The 17,059-nt window shown below is 38.1% G+C and overlaps 1 protein-coding gene across 20 annotated transcripts in view; it reads right to left on the reverse strand.

Annotated features, from left to right (window-relative positions):
- The window catches only part of LOC137476785 (poly(rC)-binding protein 3-like), a 498,078-nt gene that overhangs the window by 157,917 nt on the left and 323,102 nt on the right, over window positions 1-17,059 (reverse strand). For all 20 annotated transcript variants that reach the window (XM_068195267.1, XM_068195274.1, XM_068195250.1 and 17 more), the window contains one exon: window positions 13,372-13,457. The gene's annotated coding sequence lies outside the window, so the exon portion shown is untranslated. The remainder of the gene's footprint in view (window positions 1-13,371; window positions 13,458-17,059) is intronic.

A 17,059-nucleotide genomic window follows, 5' to 3' on the forward strand; every position in this document is an offset into this window, starting at 1 on the left:
GGAATTTACATGGAAATTAGGCCATCTGAATATGACTTTCTTCCCCTAACTCATTCTCTCAGCCTCTCCTCAAGGCCAAGGAATGGGACAGGTTTTAAGAACAACCCAGCAGCTCTCTTTGCGTCCAGTTAATCTCTCCACAGTGAGGGTGATTAAAGATTGGAATGTACTGCCCAGGGAGGTGGTGGAATCAGTGTCCCTGAAAGTGTTTAAGGAAAGACTGGATGCAGAACTCAGTTCCTTGGCCTAGTTGACATGGTGGTGTTCAGCCAAAGATTGAACTCAATGATCTCAGAGGTCTTTTCCAACCTAAGTGATTCTGTGATTCTGTGGATGCAGACAACAGCTGAGGGATATCTAATAACCTGGGTGCAGAAGACAGTTAATGATGATCATAAAATAAAATACTGAAATGACTATTTAATTCCTATTCTCTGGCAGAAATTATTATATTGGTTATTGCCAGCCTTTTGTGCTTTAATAAAAGTCTTTAAAATACCATGTCTGACTTGACGAATGTGCTTTTGAAGTAGTTTCTTGAATCAGAATACCTTCACTGCCAGTGTAATAGAGAGTTCCCTTCAGACTTCCTGGATTTTTTAAAAACAAGGTTTCTTTCCTGTGATGTTTTCCTCTCTCCTGTGGACAGGGTTTTTGAAATGCTACAATGCAAGGGAACAATATTCCTCTCAATGATTTTATTTAACCTCTTTTATTTAAGATCAAAACCCAGTGGGTTTAATTAATACTCACATGTGACGTCCAAGCTGAGAAACTACATTTCTTCTCCTGTTTCTCCTGTTAATTCTACTTATAAATGTTATTGTCATCTACTGGTAGAGAATTTAACCAGCAATTTTGTTGATGTTACACTTTGCAGCAGAGAATGGATCTTCTTGTTGTGACACTGGTGCTGCCATCCTTTCATGGTAATACACAATAAGGCAGATAATCCACTTAGATATTGCAACAACAGGCTTCTGACTGAGGTCAAAGAAACTAATCAATCCTGTTCAGCATCTGGGTTCCTCCTGAGATGTCCAGGCCATGTTATCTTCTCCATATACCTAATTTTTCTCCTGGAGGAATGATCAGGGATTTAGTAGTAAATTACCAAACTGAACTCTTCAAACTCCTTAGGCTTTTCCATATCTGGGATTATGGAGCATTAGCTGTCTGCTGCCAGGTTAAGCTTCATGAGTGCTGAGAGCACCTCCTAATCAACTTTTATGTTTCTAACTGGTTGACTTAGAGATGATGTTGTAGTCTAAATCAAATTTTGTCTCCTGTGTAGCAACGGTTTGACACATCATCATTGATCTCTACTTACTTAAATAAATGAACAATCAATGAATGTGAAGTAAAGAAAACCAACCTCAAAATGAAGGCATAAGCCAGCTCTAGTCTTAAGAAGGGAGGAAATCGTGAATGAATGTTTAAATATCAGTGTGAACAAAAATATTTGCATATGGGTTTACTTTTCACTGCATGCTCAGCATCATGCCTGAATGCAAGTCTGCTGGATACAACCAAGCTGCAACAACTTCTGTCACCTGCTCTTGTGTTTAAGTGGTTCAGACTTAGGGAACAGCAAACTTATCACTGATTTGACTACATTACTTCTCCCTGTTTTTCACACCCTGCCCCACAGCTGTGCCAACAGAGGGGTTTGTGTGAACACTATCTAAAATGCTCAAGGCAAAACGAGCCAGATTATTTTAAGCAGTGTGAACTGTGGATCTGAACTGGCTTGGCTGAGTTAGCAGGTTTCAGGCTAAGGAGCAGTCATGCAAGCCACTCCACTAGCAAAACCAGAGGGGTAGCACTGCCAGCTGCTGGGTGGCAGTGACAGAGGAAAGCAGGAACACCTTTAGGCAGAACAGCTGGAGCATAGAAGATGCCATCCCTATGCAGCTGTAAAACTTCTACCTCAGCATCCCTTAGGTGTGGGAAAGACCAGCCACAGGGAAAACTTATTTTAGTATATGGGGGAAAAAAGTTCCAGTATGTTACTTGTATCCACTTGATATAATCTGTACATGAAAAAAGAAGAAATCCAAAAACCAAACCCAAAACCATCTAGTAAATCAGCAAACTCTTTTAAGTATAGAAAGTATAAATTTCTTGTACCCAATTCTAAGATCAACAAATGACCCTTATCTGTGGTATAAGTGCGCTGACATAAGCTTTTACCTAGTTTTTGGCATTAAATATCTTCAAACTCATAAAAACCTTCAAATTTCAAAAACTAAATCTAACCCTAAATGTTGTTTCTGTACTGGAAATAGTATTCAGCAAAAATTTAGATCAGAAAAAACACCATTACTATTACTTAAGTGTGTCTGTGTAAAGTTTACAGGCTAAAGCATCAAGCAAGTAGCATGTCTTAAGAACCAGTGGTGGTTTGATGGGCACTTTCCCTGGCCTGCCTGAACTGAGTCAGCTCACTTCCCCATGATGCTTGTTCAGTTGCACTGGAGCAATGATTTGGAGGCTTCACTTCAAACCAGATGCTCTGCCTTATAAAGGATTTCAGAAGAAGAAAGAAGATGAGCAACCTTCCAAGGTTAATAACCCAGTTCAGAGTTCAGTCCTACAAAAAACTATGCCAGCACAGAGGGAAGGAAAGGGGCAGATATAGGGGGAAGGCTGTGGAGAGGGGTGGAAGATGCTTAAATTAATTTTTACCACCAAAAGTTATACACATAGAAGTGTAAAACAGCATCCAACATGAGTTCTGTGCCCCACCCAGAACCATCAATTAGCAGATATTTATTTATATTAGTACTAATATACACATACATTAAATAATTATAAGTTAAAAATTAAACACACTAAATATTAGTATATTAATACTAAATTTTAGTATAAGTATTAAAAACCTTGATTTAATATCCTTTAAAACTGTAATCAAGTAAAACTAAAATGAAGGCATTTATAATGCATTTGTATTTTAACACCTTTAAAGAACTTCACCTAAAAATATAATATGCATTCTTACGCAGGAAAACAGTCACTTATGATAATCACTGTGATTTGTCTGTTGCACTTGGAAGGAACTGTAGGTGACATCATGGAAATATGTTTTCTTTTTATTCTATTAGATACACAATAAGGCTTTCATAATATTTTTATTTCAGACACAATCATTAGCATAGAAACTGCGGTTTTCTGCAAAAATATGGAATATGGACTTTGAGCAATGGCTGCCAAAGCACACATTTAATGAAAGTAAAGTAATAGAGCACTGAAGAATATCAGCTAGTAAATTGCTCAGGGTTACTCATGCAAGACATCATCATTTTCTGAAAACACACAAACACACAGTGCCAGTCAAAAGCCACGGTAATCTAACATTGAATAAAATGCAGTTTAACCTTCTGGACTTCACATTATGGGCCAGAGCTCAGAGCAGAGGGCCAGATTCTGAGTGCCTGGAGTTTCACTAAGCTGCACCACAGCTTGGGTTTCTATATTAAAAGCACCTGGCAGCACTTCTGAGGATGTCGGTGGCATATTAGGGTATAAAGGTCAGGAGAGGAACTGAAAATGATTGCCCCAAGGGCCATCCACCCCCAAAAGTGCCTGTGTGCCATGAGAAATGACATTCTAAAGGACAGTCAGTCTCGTCATCAGCCTGCCATACGGGCAAAAATCAGTGTAACTCTTTAAATGTGATTGTTAGGAGGTGCACAAGTCTGACCTAAGGAAGGATTTACATGCTTGAAACTTGCCTGTGTCTCTAAACTGCTCTGGTCCACGCCTGAAAGAACAATGCCCCTCCCCTACAACCCAGCTCTGTCATCTCACCATCATATAAAATTAAAAACAGCATTTGATGTAAAAAAACCCCTGTTTCTAGATAAAAAAAAATACACAAAAACCTTTTTAAACATTGAACTGAATTGAATGAGTATGAGAAAAGCATGAATTGTAATTAAAGTTCTACCTCTTATTATTTTCTTTAGTGAAACATAAACTAGCTGAGTGGCTGTATTTAATTCTTCATGCAAAACTGTAAAACTGGGTCTTTGGGTCTCAGCCTTAATCAAGAAAAATTAAATTCTTTAAGGGTTAAAAGCTGTAGGAAGTTGCTGTTACATTGCAGAACTACGTATCTGGTTTGACTTTTAAAAGAAGTGATTGAAAGTACAGGTGCAACAGACTGAGATAGTGTCTTTTATGATTCAGTGGACAGTGCAGAAAAGGGTGTATGTTCCACTCAGCTGCAGAAGAGCAGTTGTACTCATTGTATATACCAATAAGACAATAGGACTAAGATTTTAACAACAGAAACAGCAACTGAAATAGTGCCCGGCACAATTGTATATGAGTATACATAGTGGAAGCCTTTGCACCTTTTTTTTTACCAAAAAACTGCTAAACAAATAAGTTTTGCAATTTTCCTTTTTATTCCCAATGAATAAGCACAGCTCCAGAAAAATTAATGAAAAGCACAGCTCCAGAAAATATGTTTTATCCTTCTAGAGTCTGATTTCTCATGCAGAATGAGTGTATCGAGGTTTTAATATTAAATAGTTTACTCACAGCACTTTCATTCAGACTCACACGCTAGTTTTCCTCCTTCATAAAAAGGCATTTTTAGATACATGGCTGAAGAGCCAATCCACGAAGTTGCCTTCCAAATGCAGCAGCTGAGCACATCACACAGTCCCAGAGTTATCCCTCTCAATGCACTCAGGGGAACGTATGGGTAACACTCGGCACCTTGTTCGGAGCATAACAGGGAATGCCAGCCGCACCAGCAAGGCTGGAAAAACCTTTTTCCTGATTGGCTGCTCGTCTGAAACTGCCTGGCAGAGGTTTGAAATATGCAATTCAGGGAAGTGATATTCTGTGGCATTCATTCAATTTACCTGCACTACACTCCAAGGAGCCATGCTATTAAACAACAGCACCAGTGTGTCAATAAAGTTAACTTAATTAAATTGCTTCCCCTCCCACTCTTCCAACTAGCAAGATTTAGGGCATAGGGACACAGTGTTGCTTGTAAATAAAAGGATGATTTAGCTAATAATTTGTGGAAGAAAGACATATTTCCGTCAATAATTCTATGCACAAAGCAGGAAGCTAATTTAAATTAAAACAAACATGTAGGATAAGGGGAGAGATAATACCAACTATTGAAGAGCTGTGAATATTCTTCAAGCAGTGTCAATTAAATCTACTATTTAAATCTCAGTGATTGCATTCCTTGCTCCATAAGACTGAAATAACTATTGCTTAAATGTAATGTTATAAAACATACTATCATTATTACAAGCATAGTGTATACACATTCTTAATTTGCTGGAGACTTATCTTGTCCCTTTCTGGTCATTTTGATACATACATTCTCACTGCCTTACAAGAGTCATGTTTTACAAGTCTCTAGTCTATCATTTTCTGTGGCAATACATGGAAAAATATTACCAATAATTAAGGATAAAAAAGACTACAGTTAAGCCAAAATTAACAGATTGTTTGCAACCCTATCATACTTTCAAATCGTCAGTATGAAACCTCTGAGGCTCCTTGTCTGTTTGAGGTTAGATGTTTTGAAAGGCTACAATTAAACTGATGTAGCTGTTTTGCAAAACAGTATTTATCTATTTTCATTCCTTTTTCCTCAGAAACTCTTCTAATTTTGACAGGAGTTCTCTGAGGTTACATGTGCAATCTCTGCTCTGTCTCTTGAGTGTTTTCAGCTTTGCCCCAAATCTCCTTTTGCAGACACTGAGTAAAAGCATTCCAAGCACTAGCAGGTAGACTCTCTAAAGATTTCTTCTGTGCTGTTTATATCCTAGTCCCTCTGAGCTTTTACCTGCAAGTAATAAGTCTTTCTTGTTTCTTTTCTTCAAATATGTTTACTATTTCCTATTAATAGCAAGATCTTGGAGCTGGTCTGAGTTTTTATAAGCAAGTGAAGAAAAAGAGATGTGCTTGTAAAGGCACACAGGCACAGTTTAATTTAGGAAGTATGAAAATACGAGCAGAAAAAAGTCCCTTTATGCCCTCACAGCCATTTCTTGCAGTACAGGCCATCTCTTCATAAATGTGTCTGCCAGGGGGTCTGAGACTGTGCATTCCTCCTAGAGCTCAAATCCTCCTCTAGTGTTGGCCTTGCTGCTCTTTGTTCTACTCTGACTCAAACTGTCCAGTGCAGCCAAAGGTCTCTGATCACAAACCAATGAAATCACCAAGCAGAGTCCTGTCTCCATTTCATACTGCTTAATTAGTCTCTTATTTCTTCACAGCACAAGCTGGAATGGCAACAGCCTTCCTGCATGTCCTCTCCCAATATCACAGACAAAAGCCCAGAGCATTATTCACATAGACTTGAGTTTCACTCAGTAAGAACTCTTATTGAATACCATAAGACAAAACTAAAATAAAATGTAATTACTGTGATTAGAAATGTCAGCATTCGGTTGGAATGAGCAGCCCTTTGACTGCTTCATGTTGCAAGATGTGCTACTTCATCAATGCCTCATCAAAGTCATTGATGGATTGCACAAAGAAAAATGTGTATACAAATACAAATGTTAAATGCTTAGACTAAGAAACGTAATGTAAACTAAAGATTTCCTATCTAGGGAACTATTTATCAAAGAGACTGAATTACTTTAAATTAATGGTGCAGTGCAGTGGAAGGGTGATCAGGATGCTAAGTGCTGCAGGGTCAGAACCAGTAGGACTGGTGGGGTTGCCCATACCTCTTCTCCCACAATTTTTGCAGCACCCAGGGGTGGCACACTTGACCTCCAGGAGTGGAGGGCAATAGTCATCTACTCCCAGTGCACCTTCCCATTGATGGATTTCAGCCTCAGAGAAACGAAGCCTTATTCACTGCATCCAGGAGTGACAGGAAAGGGAAGGAGTCTCTCTTGTAGGACAACAGTGACCTTTCAGCTAGGATTGAATACACTGAATAAGACCCTTCTGGAAGTAGGAGAATGACAAAAAGGAAAGTTTCTATTATAAAACAAATAGCAATAAAGTGGAGATCTTCTCCTATTTTTTAAAACCAGTTGAACTCCATATGGCAGAATGAAATAATTCATCCTATTGCACTCACGTATTTTCTTTTCCTTTTTTCCCCCTCTACTCCCCAGGCCTGATGAAATTGATAGGCCAGAAGACAGATGCTCTGCTTTTCTATTCAATATATAAACCTCGATGAATAGTAAGAACATTAGGGGGAAAAAAAAAAAGAGAGAGAGAAAAAAATGACAAAGACAATTTTCTTAGGATAATTATATGGCTTAGTTCCTTCCTAATGAACTGTACTTCTGGCTTTTTGCTCATTTCTACCCTGACAAGACAGGCAAATAATGTGTCTGTATCTGCCTAATAAGTGTTGTCCTTTAATTGGTTATTGCTACCACAATACAAAAATATTGTGCATGTTGAGCTACAAGGACTGCATTTAGCCAAACCTCTCTTAAGCTGGACTGAACCTGCCCTGTCCTATCAGAATGGGGGAATCATACTTTGAAAGTGGCACTCCTGCTTAAAAAGATGCTAAACACTCCCTCTCTGCCCCAAATTCTTTGATCTGTCAGGAATTACAGCCCTTTCCCAGAACCTCAGGAGGAGCTGCTGTGGGCAGGGTGTTACAGACACACTCCATAGCCCCAGGGATCCCAGCTGCAGCGACATTGATTTATTCTATTTTTAATGTTGTGAGTGCTGCAGCACTGTTCTTCAGCCAAAGGGCTGGCACAGGCACGCTGACCCTGCAGACCCTTTCAGCCCAGAATCCGGTGCTCACTGGAAGGGCGGCTGCTGGGGCATCCATGATTTGTGCCCACGGAAGCAAGGCTGGGAGAGCACAAACCTGGGAGGCCCAGCTGCCTCTGCCTGCTGGAGAGCAGGAGCAGAGCAGCAGCAGCAGGAGCAGAGCAGCAGCCTCCTCCAGTGCACTGTGAGGAGCTGAGGCCACTCTTCACTTGGAGGACTGAAGTTCACAGTGATCCTGCCTATCTTTAGGCACTTATCCAAGGCTCCCATGTTCTGGAGATCAGTTGCTTTTGGCCAACAACATAAAGAAACTAGACATATTGGAAGGCTCACTCAGCCCCTGAAAGGACCAGAATCCTTCAAGGTCTTGCCCTCCTCCTCTGTGTTAGCTGGAAGAGTGTGAGATGATGGCATGACTTAGGACCATCAGATGCCAGAAGTTAGACAGACATGTGTTCAAGGGATTTTCGAGGAATGAGAATCCATAAGGATGAGAGCAGAGACTATGGCACCCAATACCCCAGCAGGACTTGCTCACTTAATTCCTCCTGTTGTCACGAGCATCCTGCAGTGTCCCCTCAAAGTGGGGATTACACAAGGGTCCCCTCAAAGGGTCCCCTTGAGGGATCAGGATCAGGCCTGGGGCCACAGACATGTTTCTAGGGAGGAAGGGAGGGCTGCAAAGAGTTTCCACTGCTGCAGGGAGTGAAGGTGCTGCCTGTGGGCTCAGCATCAGTTGGCAAAAGCAGGCAATGCCTGCTCCAGAACAAAATCTTGAGGGCACAGGTAATTCCTGAGTACAGTTTGAAATCTGAATTTTTGCTTTTTTTGTGTCTGGTGCCATTGGCATTTCTTGACTGATTAGAGGCTCCCTAAAACTGATTTCCTCATTCAGACATCCACTTTGCTGCCCACTCCCCTCCAACCAGGTGACTGTGACCCTTCATATTCACTCTTGCATTCAACTGCAAAAATCTGAATTAGCAAAGACAAGTGTCACAGGTGCTCAACATCTCCCGTTGAGCCAAGATCTTTATTTGTTATAGCTGTCAGCCCAGTCAATGACTGCTCTATCTCACTGTGGGCAGGCATGTTCCATCCTGCTGATGTCAAAAGCACATCTATTTATTCAGCATTGCTCTATGCCGGGCAATTGCCACGCTGTGGGGAAAGATTGTGATCAGCACCATTTGTCTACATAATTGCACTTGTTTCTGGACAATTGTTGGGTCAGAGGCTAATGTTTTTTATTTATAGTCTTTTTACACTCATCTGAATTTTCCTGTGCCTTTTTATGCAGCAAAGAATTTGGTACCATTTGGCTACTACTGCAGAAATGCTGCTAGAAATCTGAGAAAAAATATCTGAAAGTAAATCCATTATTCTCATTTGAACAGAATTTTACATTATGGAGCTGGAGTAGTGCCTAAGACTCAAGGTGTATTTCTAGGAAAAAAGAAAGATGAAATACACATTTAGCTTCTTTTTTCTTCATATTGTATAACTACCAAACAGAACTCAAATATATTTGCCTGGATGCTATCTTTAAAAGCTGAAACAAAAAAATATATATTCCCTTTATATCTCAGTGTCCGTTTCATCTGTTTCTGAAATTCTCTAAATAAGAAATAATATTGGTTTTCTTTATGGCAATAATTCTGTTTATTTTCACTAAGATAATTCATTTAGTATTTTGTCTTTTTGTTATGCTTATTAAATAAACAAATCAACATATAAGTTTAACACAGTTGTTGCCTTAGGCAAGCCATTATTTCACTTCTTTCAAGGGTTATTTCACTTTCTTTCAAGGGTTTCCAAACAGCCATGCAAAGTAGTGGTGCTTGCTTCATTTTCCATTGTCCTGCAGGCAGCCTGCATAGGAAGTCATGCATAATTTTTTAATATAAGAATAGATTTTGCTGAAACTGCAGTAAGTATTTTTAATAGGTGCATTTTTTTCAATTTAAATATATATTTTTTGTTTTAAATTATCCCTTAATTTCAAACAAGATAATTTAAAATTAAAAATGAATTTTTAACAATGTACTGCCAAACTTCTTAAATTCAGTATCTGGATTTACATTAAATAACATGCAATATTCAAGTATTATGTGTCTGTTGGTAAATATTTGCTGATCATCAAACCACTGAGCTGGGAGAGTTTGAGAGACGGGAGAAAACAGCCTCTGACAGAAGTGTTTAGTCCAAGTTAGATATCTGTAGCTTTGTCTGCATGTTCAAAGAAGGTATTTTCTTCACTTTATTCAGGTTAGCTTTATGCAATATCTAGTTCATGCAATGCTATCTCTTGAGAGCTGATAAAGGCAGAAAATCTTACTTTCTACTGTAGGGAAAAGCTCCATGGCAGAGACTGAAATCTTCTATAATCTTGCAGGATACAGAAAAAACCACACTGATCTATTAACTCAGTACAAAGAATGGCTAATTTGATTAATAAATCACCTTAATATATGTAATAAATAAATAAACATAAAAAAGTGAAATGTCATTCATTGGTTTCTAAGAAAACAAAAAGCAAATATCAAGAATCTGAATAAATACATCAGGAGCTTTTATGTACTTCTCTAAATGCAACAATACAGGTCCACTTTTACTAATATAAGTACCTAATGTAAACAAAGTAGCAATCAAAATGATCTGTCCTATGATATTCTCACAGCAGTGGAACAGGACTGATTATAGTGATCAAAGTTTTTTCTCCCACCATTATTTTGAGTACAAGAATTATGCTGCCAGTCAACAATACAGTAAGCAGGGAGAAGATGATGTAAAAGGAGGTAACCCACTTTTTTTTTTTTTTTTTTTTTTTTTGGGTAATACTGTACTTCCCAGTCTAGATTATCAACTAGTGAGTTCAACCACCACATTATTTACTGCTACACTTTGGCAGAAAGCCAGAATACTTTAATAATACCAACTGATGGGAACAAACCCTTTTCCAGAAAACTAATTACCAAGTAAATGCACAAAGACAGTGATAATTTCTTCTGACCCTCTATGTGTTTTACAGCACTCTTTCTTAAAGCAGAGGCACCAAGACACATCCTTCTGGTGTCAGTCTCACCAAAGTCAGACTCACAACCAAAACAACAACCCCTGTTCTATGTTATCAATTTTTACAGTGAAGTTGCTTATCTGCTGTGATTCCTGATATATTTCCCTCAAAGATTAGGACCCCTTAGAACACAAGTCCTCTTTCTCTCGATGAAGCTAGTACTCTTCAGCCCTAAATTCAGTATGTTGCTATACGTAGATGGGCTGAGGTTACCAAGCAACCCAGGTGCTTGATAGAGCAAGTGGTCCGGACTGTTGGTATCATTTGCAAATTTCATTGACAAGGATATTCTGTCGGCTTCCAGGTTGTCTGCAAAATACTGGAAACCTCTATTTGTGAACCTTGATGAAAACTTCAGCAAAATCTCTCCCTCAATTATGACTCCTCTTGCCAAGTATTTTCTATGATGTTTTCATTTAGCACATGCTCCATTGACATTTTGTAGGGATAATGTTTTATAAGAACACTGAATAGTTTGAAGTAAACTCTAATAAATACTTTGCTGGAGATACCATACAACCAAGGAAGCTGATTGGTACTATGATCAGAGATGAGGGATTTGTGTTCCCATATTATTTAGTAGAAGAGGAGATTTACCTTGTGACCATTACAATGTTGTACTACAAAATAAAAGGAGATACGACCACCACTGCTTCACCTGTGGGTATATGCCTATCCTTCTCCTTTGCTTTTGTATCATTTCCCTCAAAACGCAATGTTGTTAATGAAAATAAATTAATTTGTCTAAGCAGAAATGGAGCCTCTTCCTTAGAACTTTCCTCCCCGCATCATCTCAATAATAAACCCTCCGTTTTCTCCATTCAGACTGACTCACAGTTTATTATTTATTTCCTGGGTTGATGAACCGATAAATCAGTTTTGTGCGCAGTCCTGACATGCTTAATGCCACAGAGATTTAGTAATTCAATTATTAAGCTTGGATTCATTGTGCCAAACAGCCTCATTTTCCTTATGGTCTGCTTTTCATGGTAAACAGGACAGAGCTTCAAAACAGACAAATCCAAGAATGGAAGTTGCTGACTCTAGACTGTCTGTCCTCTTAGCAAAATACAACTGAATGGTCACTTAAGTAGATATGGAAGATCTTGTTAACCACATCTCTGATGTTCTGGCCTAAATAGGAAAGTGAACCACACAGAAGTGCAGACAGGTGGATCACTTAGTAACACGTGATATATTCAGTACTTCTGCTTCCTGGGAAGAGAGAAATAGAAGCTATGACCCTGGGATCCTTTAAGATCCCAAATAAGACTCAAAAGCTGGGCTGTGTGCTTAATAGCTAAAATGCCTAAAAAGCAGCCAAACAAGCAATAAGAAAGACGGAAGCTGTTTTATAAATACAAATCCAAAGGTTTTTATTCCCATGGGCAGTTATTAAATAGTGCATATTCTTTATATGCGCTATTCATTTATACTTTTTTTCCTTTGTAAGAAGTAAAACATCAGAAGACTTGTTTTGGAGACTGCTGGTAGCTAAACATAGCTCAATTATGATATAAAAGGTCATGAAATATTTGATGCTGTATGAACTAAATTCAGTGTATTCTCTTCTTTATCTCAGAAATAGGCAGTGGCAAAAAAGAAAGAAAATTCTAAAATTTCAATACCAATCATCCATAGAGTAATAAAACTTGATTTTCAAAACTGAACCAATCTGTAACCAAGAACTGCATTTCATAAAATCTACTGGATAAGTGAAGTGAAATAAGTGAAATATATTCCAAGAAGTAGCAAATAACATAGTATTTACAGTAATTTTATGAAAATAGAAAGAAAGATGAAATTTAGTAGTGCTGTGAGAATCTCCATTGATATTTTTGGAGCAGCAGTCTCTGGATATATAAGATCTCTCACTTAAGAAGTTAGGATAAGTGAACTTCATTGTTTAGAATAACTTTGTGCTTTAAAATACAGTCTCATACGAAAGTTAAACTTTATGCACAGGAAAACTAAAATTTTAAAAAGTTCTGAAGCTCTCCCTCAACAAGAGCTGAACAGAAAGGAACTTTATTTTCTATTCTTCTTAGTAAGGACCCTCTTCCTCCTCATTCCAATGCAATTTTTTTTTCCTCTCCACTTTTCCCAATCCTTACCAGTTCTTCTAACACTCTTTCCTCTAAATGTAGAGGCTATCCTCAGACACTATTATTTCCAGCAGTTTCCAAATTCTTCTAGCTTCCTTTCCCTAAGTCCAGCAAGAACATACAAATATTTAAATGATTTAATTTTTCCACCCTAAAAATATTTTAATGGGAAAAATGTTTCCCAAAAAATCCAGAGATATGACCACAGTTCTACTAGCTCTGCAAGTTGGGATAAATAGGTGAGTCAGTGCTTTATATCAGCTCTATCTGTAATTCTGATAGGTTTCATTCTAGCTGGGAAGTTTAAGTGCAGCTCCATACTATTCAATTTGCACTCATGTTTACTTGGCCCAGAAAATGAATGTGATAGTCCATATAAAAAACACATGAATAAAGGACAAGTCAGGAATACCAGAGAGAAAAAAAAATCTGGAATGGAGAACTTACTTGTCAGAAGAGCAGTGATATTTAAAAACCTGCTGTAGGTGGTCAGCTTTTGCAGTCTCAAGATATCTAGAAGTTTTGAGTATGCTCTGAAAAGGAAAATAATCAAGGATTTAGTAATTTTGTCACCTGTCAAATACTTAACCAAAACTTGTCCAACATAGATTGCTTTCCCATTTTATGAGGTTATTAATTCATAACTATATTTTTATTTCCCAACTGGATTTGTAGGGATATTATGGGCTTCCAGAAGTTGAACTGCTCAGATCAAACTTCCTGGAGTGCATAGGGAGTCAGAACAATGAGAAGAGCAATTATATAACTTATTTTCTTGCATACCTACGTGTCCAAGCTCTTACAGTTGACACAGAACAGTGAAAATTAAAAAAAGTTTAACTCCTTTCTTGTTTAAATAAAAATATACTGGAGTAAATGACTTTCCAAAACAAGCACAGAAAATCATGTCCCTAAATGTCTTTCAAACAAATGACTACGAGTTCATTTGCTATCTTTTGGACTAGTTAATGTATTTGGCTTCCTAATTTGTGGTCTAGTAGCTAAGACTATCCCTTTGTACCTAAGCATTATTCTACATTAAAGTCTAGCTTTGTAATTTCCAATTGTCCTTAACAGACAGGGGAGTTGACTGTATCAAGAAGCCCTCTTAGCTCTCCAAATCAAAATGAAACTGAAAGACTGGGATGAGTGCTTCCATCTATGCATACTGTGGTGGAAGGAGTTAGGGGAGTTGGGAATTAAGGAGTGGAGTTGCACCTACAAAAAAGAAATGTTAGAGGGAAAGAAGCTTTAGAGTTGTCTTTGTTTCTTACTTTCCTATGCTATTTTTAATTGGCAAAAAATTAAATTAATTTCCCCCAAGTTGTGTCTGGGGTTTCTTTTGCCTATCATGGCAATCAGTGAATTATCTTCTTGTCTTTATTCCAGTTTGTAAACTTTTCTATCATATTTTCTCCTCATGTTCTGCCAAGAAGAGGAAGTGAGAGACTAGATGGATAGGTGCCTGGCTGCTGGCCAAAGTCACCCCACCTCAGCTATGAAATAATGTTTCCACTGTCAATCTTTCCAAGATCACCAGGACATAGACTAGAATGGAGATATAAAATCTGTACTAATAAGACTCTGCCTATAACACATAGGAATAAACAGAATTGGTAAGGAGCAGAAATGTTGCTCAGTGAAAACTGCATTAACAGGAAAACTTCATAGATCTCTACCTTCTGTACTGTAGTGCAGCCACAAATTTGAAAATAAAAGCTTATAGTAACAAGGACAAAGTCAAATGAAAGGACATGAAAGGAGACAGATAAAAACATCATTTAGAAAAGATCTCTAGTTGTAATATGATACTGAGGTGCCTTTGGCCCATTAAGGAATTTTTGACAGCAATCATTGAAATATAACAGTAGCTTTTTAAAGTCAGAGATGAGACTGATTGACTTGCAGCAATATATTTATTTTGTCAGCACTCTTTTAGAAACAACTATTTAAAGTACTTTCACCACTAGGTTTTTACAGTCCTGAAGTGATTTACTTAATTCCACATTTCATTAAGCTCCAGAACTCCATTTTAACAATCATTATGATACTAATAGCACATTTCAGCTATGAAAAAGATTGAAGTGCTATGCATCTCTACCTGATATTGAAGGCAAAGGGATAAAATCTCCATCAAGTCAGTACTGCAGAGGATTATGCATTTGTTTGGATTCCCTTAGTTTTGGTCAGGATATGCCTTACAGTGGCAAAATTAGCAAAACCCTCTCTAAAAGTCATTGAATGAACTCTTTCCTGAATGAGTTTTCTGTTAGAATTAATGTTCTGTTTAAATAATCAACAACCCACTAAAACGGTGAGCGAACATTCACACTGCCTCACATACTTGAGAGAAACCTCTGGTATAAAAAAATCTAGAAGAATAAAAGTTGCCAGTAGAACTGAGCAAATACAAAATTCTATCAAAAATCTCCCATTTATGGCCCAACTCCTTTTATAATTTAGCTGTGTTTTCAAGGCTAAATGACTAAGCTGTCCTACCTGTACCTTGGGAAATCTATAAACACACAGTGAAATTAACTACTAGTTGGGAAAGAGAGCTTGGAGACAGCCTTATGAAAATGTCACCTAAATCCTCATCAACTGTCAAAAAAAGCGCAGTATATTAGGAAATACTAGGAATAGAACAGAAAACAGAAGAAACACAATAATGCTGCCAAAGAAATCCATTGCCCACCTAGAATTTTGAATATTGAATACAGTTCCAGTCATCTCAGCTCAAAAATGACAGGATAGCAATAGGAGGATAAAGAAAAGGGTGACAGGATGATCAAAGGTATTTAATAGTTTCTGTACTAGGAAAGAAAAAAAAAAGGGTTTAGGATTTTCATATGGAAGAAGGATAAATGAGGAAAAAAGACGGTGACAAAGCCCCAGGACAATAATGAACAGTACTGTGAAAGTGAATAAAGAATGGTTTTCACTTTATTTCACAGCAAAGGAAGCAGTCACAATAAAATGAGTAGTTAACAAATTTAAAACGTGAAATCTAAGAGAGGATGCTTTCCACAAGGATCATAATAAAAGGGTGGAATTCATTGCTGCAGGATGTGGTGGGAATGCGCAAACATGTGTGGGCTTCAAAAAGCAAGCCATGGTAGTGGTAAAAGAAACATTGACCAGTATTAGCCTGTGTTTTACCCAAGGCTGCATGGTATAAACCTTCAGGTTAAGAAGCTTAACCTGAAGGGTTGCTTTAGGGTGATGCCAAGGGAGCTTGTCCTTTGGTCTGGTTTAAATGGAGCTGTTGCAATTCTCATTAATTTTGCTCTTTTTCTGAATTCTTAGTCATCTCTTGCAACATGCAGATGTTAGAGAGCATTAGTGAAAATATGTGATTTTAGATTTCTATAAACATATCTACAGAGGGGCTTATGGACCATTTTAAGTTCAAATAGTGCAGCCTACTCAGGAAGGCAGGCTTTAGGCTAGGATTTTCTGAGGATCCTCAGGTCTGGCCTCCAAGTATCCAACTGCTACTGAAGAATAAAGGGATTGGTAAACAAACTCTCATTCTATGGAAATAAGAGGCGATACTGAATTTTCTCCCCTCAAAAAAGAAGAAAATGGTAGTACCATTGCTGTGTAGTTAGTGGTCTTCATCTTAACTGCTTTACATGTCTCATGATGGGAGGCATAGAGATTTTCCCAGACAAATGGATAGATACAGGATGTATGGAGTTATCACTTCCTGTTTATTGTGGTGATAAAATACCATTATTTTAGTGACTAAGCAAGGTTGCTTAAACTTTGTGTCCATCTATTGTTCATCTGATGTAGATCTATTAAATACTTACCCCTGAGACTCTTATGCTACAAGTGAAGGGCTTGTGATTTCCACCATGGGATGGCCGATGCTTCTGATCAGATAAAAGGCCATGGTTAGGAAACACTTCTAGAGGACTATGATGGAAATGTTCTGACTGACTTTGGCTGACAAGATCTCTGGCTGTATAGTTGGCAACCAAGTTGTGTGGTATGTCTGGCCCCACAGCTCTTGGTTGCCCAGATCACTAACCTTGGTTGCTATCACTATTCCCTTCTGCTACTGACCCATGTTATTTCGTTGAAAACCAGGAAGTGGGAGGAGGGATGGGGCATAGCCTGGTGTGATCCC

The sequence above is a fragment of the Anomalospiza imberbis genome, chromosome 1 (genome assembly GCF_031753505.1).
Source record: "Anomalospiza imberbis isolate Cuckoo-Finch-1a 21T00152 chromosome 1, ASM3175350v1, whole genome shotgun sequence".
Lineage (NCBI taxonomy): Eukaryota > Metazoa > Chordata > Aves > Passeriformes > Viduidae > Anomalospiza > Anomalospiza imberbis.